This window comes from Chinchilla lanigera, unplaced genomic scaffold, assembly GCF_000276665.1.
Source record: "Chinchilla lanigera isolate Chin_1 unplaced genomic scaffold, ChiLan1.0 scaffold00028, whole genome shotgun sequence".
Lineage (NCBI taxonomy): Eukaryota > Metazoa > Chordata > Mammalia > Rodentia > Chinchillidae > Chinchilla > Chinchilla lanigera.
In genome coordinates, this window is record NW_004955429.1 from 2306871 (window position 1) to 2310587 (window position 3717).

Genomic DNA, 3717 nt, shown 5'->3' on the forward strand with positions numbered 1-3717 from the left:
CACACAGCTGTACATGAGTATTTAGAATAGCTGTCTTCTTGCCAACCAAAAAATGAATAAGTCAAATTCTCTTAAGTGGATATGGGCTATGCAATCCATGGTTCATACAAAGATCTAATGGCTACTTAGCAATAAAAAGGAACAAAATTGGGACAAGTACTGCAAGCTGGGTGAATCTACAGGGGATCAGATTTGGTGGAAAATGTCAGTCTCCAAAGGTTCTATATTATGTAATTCCACTTAGGAAACATTCTCAAGATGACATTAGATGAAGAACAGATTCGTTTTTGCCAGGGGACAGAAACCAGGCATAAGTATAGCTACAAAAGGGCAGCATGAGGGAACTCCTCTTGGGTATGAAACTGTTCTGCATTTTGATTGGTTATGAAAATCTATTTGCAGGATAAAACTGTGTACACTAACACATGTAGTAACTGGTACTTGCTAAGTTCTGCAACATACCAAAGTCAGTGTCCTAGATATGACCGTGCACTGCAGCTATATGAGATGGGATCACAGAGGGAAGTAAAGGGGCATGAGACTCTACAACATATTTGTACAACTTCCTCTTTCTCTATAATTATCCTGAACCATGAAGTATTTTTAAATCACATTACAAAACAATATATGCAAATAGCCAGATGAATGCTACTGATACCTATAAAAGTTTACTGAACCAAAAACAGTGATTCTTACTTTTTCCAGCACTCTCATTTCACCATCTTAAATTTCTCAAGGATTAAAATATTAAGAAACCAATGAGTAAATGCATTTATTTTAAAAACACACATAAGTAACTTTTTAGGGTACATGCAAGGTTCCCAAGGCCTACCACGGATTGAGTTGAACCCCAGAGCCAGAGGTGGGAGGTCTCCAGGGAGCAGCAGCCCAGCAGAATGCAACTGTAGGCCACTCTTACCAAACTGTTCTTTGGCTCTTGTCTTCAGCGGGACTCGCACACTCTCCAGACTGGGACTCCAGGCACTGTGTTCTCAGCTGTCACTCTTGAACAGGATCTCTTGCTCTGCACTCTTGCCATCTGATGGTCGCTGGCAGCATGGCATCATGTGCTGGCAGCCCCAGGCTGCAAAATCAGATGAATAAATAACCTTCTGATTCCGAAATGTGACACATTTGGCAAGAGGCAAAGAGCACATTTTCCACTAAGTGTTAAAATATTGTCAGAGCTTCAGAGACTTTTTGAGTACAGACAAGGGCAGAACGGGCATACAAACGACACCTAGAGACCCACTTGTGAAATATGTTCTCAGAACCAACTCTTTCTTCCTATTATGTTTGCATGTAACTTTTAAAATTTACTAGCAAACTCTTCTGTAGAGTAATGAGGAAAGTATTCCACTCCAGTTAGCCTGCAAGAACTGGCCAAGGAACGAAAACACTAACTTTTAAAAGAGAATTTCCTCTGCTGTGAGAGGAAAGGACAATACAGGAGAAATGTCTTAAATATAAACTTTTCTCTTTCAAAGTGTGGCTTTCAAATCTTTCAATGGATAGTAACAAAACAGATTTGCTCTGATCGCCCCGGAAGACCCTACATCACTAGCTGGCACAGATTCTCTACCCAACACCTCCCAGCACAACATGCAGTGATATAATTACCTCCTGTACAAGTCAGCCCTGGGAAATTCAGTGGATGCCAAGCACAGAGCACCACCAGACAGCCATATGGTCCTCCCTCTCCCTCTGTGATATTTTTATTCAGAAATTTCACTGCAGGTCCTGATTTTTGGCTGCTAGATTCCTGTATCTCTCTTGTGAGGCCTTTTTGCCTATGGTAACTCTTAGGAGATGCTGATGGATACAGGGGAAAATGATTCATAATTGAACCAAAGAGATTCTTTTAATGAACTTGCCCTGGGGGATATCATGCTCTTTTTATGAGAAAATTTAATGAATCATAATGAATTTCATCATATGAAAATGATGTGTATAGACCATAAAGGAGCCGCAAAGCTAACAATCCAAGACTCAGATGAAAAGAAACAATAGTGAAACTATTTGGACAGAATACATATGGGCACAGGATGAAAAAGGCACTAAAAATTTATATGGATTTTAAATATGAATAATGAGGTATATAAATAAAGCACACATGATTGCCAAAGTTATTTTCAGCAAAAATTAATATGTACAAATTATGATAGAGCTCTTTATAAGGGTCCATAAAACTTTTATTCAAGCTTTTTTTAAAATGAAAGGCAACTTATTTGAAGATGGGGAAGGCGGGAAAGAGATGACAGACTGCTGCTCTGGGTGAGTAGGGGGAATTTGAAAGTGAATTGTTCTCAGACCTTTTTTTTTTTTTTTTTTTTTCAGAGAAAATAATTTCTTCCCTTTATTTAAATTTCTGCTCCCTGACAAAAGTTGCTTCAACTCTCCCACTGATTGTTCAAATATCTCGGCTACCCCAGCCTGAATCGCCAGCTCTGGTTTCTTTCATTCAACTAGATCAGGAACTCTTAAAATCCCAGTATATAAAGTGTAGTCCCTTCCCTCAAGAAACTTACTGTTTAGGGAGACCACATAGGGTCCTCTGTGATTAATATGAAAAAAATTAATTAATAAAACAATTAATATGAAAACAATTGCATAATACATTTTTATATGTAAGTTGCAGTGATAGAATAAGCTTCAGATAAGCATTTCTCCACCCTAAGGAAACAAATAGGTTTTCAGGAAATTATATTTGATCTGTAGCTTGATGAATGATGCCTGGCCCTCTGGATATGTTCTATGTCCTCATCCACCCAGTTCTTCCGGGCCATGTGGTTTGCATCCATCCATTCCTCAGACCCCACTGGGGTCCTCCAGTAGAAGGCAGCAGGAGGAGATCTAGGAATAAGAGGAGCAGAATGGCTGGTTTATTATGCCCCGCTTCCTGCAGCATGGGTGGTGGGTGCTCCCTCATTCCTTGTTGGTGATGTAGCTCCTTCCACACCCTGGGATGTACTCTTACCATTGAGCTTTCCCTTAGCTGCACGGCTGTGGTGAGCTGCCTGTTTCTTCATGGCAGGTAAGAAAGAAGCAGGGCTCGTCCAAGATAAACCAGAAAAACATGATATGTCAAGCAGTGGGAAGAGGTCAAAGATAGAGAATCTTGTGAGGTTTTGGTTTGGTTTGGTTTGGTTTGCAGTTTCAAGTAATTCTTTTATGGGGAGACAAGTGAAGAGTAGAGAGAAACGACACCATGGTGTTAGCCAATCACAGAGGACCCTATGTGCTACAGTTAAGATTTGGGAGCCTAACCTGTAGGCTTAGGGAAGACAAAGGTGGGACGACTGCAGGGGCAGCTCCTCCAGGCACCAACATTTGGAAAAAGCTGGAAATAAGCTGTCCCCTAGTTAGGGGTTCTGCATTTCACCACTTAAAAACCTGAGAAAGGATGCTTTGTGCTGTAGCTCAGGAAGCAGACAATATCCTCAAACAGGAGAGTGGTTGAACAAACCTTCACTAATCCATTCTGCCATGCAGATTGGTACCACTGCAGCACTTTCACAACCTCTTTTTCTAGCTGTCCAGCACTGTAGGTCACACTGACAACCCAGCTGACTTCACAAAAGGAGAAAAAGAAGAAAAGTAGGGGGCTGGGGATTTAGCTCAGTGGCACAGCACCTGCCTCGCAAGTGCAAGGTCATGAGTTCAATTCCTGGTAACGGAAAGAAAAAACAAAAAAAAAAAAAAAAAACAGAAAATCAA

At 40.7% G+C, this 3717-nt stretch overlaps 1 long non-coding RNA gene across 1 annotated transcript in view; it reads right to left on the reverse strand.

Moving 5' to 3' along the window:
- Positions 1–757: 757 nt before the first annotated feature.
- Positions 758–3717, reverse strand: part of LOC106148779 — a 25717-nt gene continuing 22757 nt past the window's right edge. The window contains exon 2 of the long non-coding RNA XR_001234472.1: positions 758–1084. This is a non-coding gene — a long non-coding RNA (uncharacterized LOC106148779). The remainder of the gene's footprint in view (positions 1085–3717) is intronic.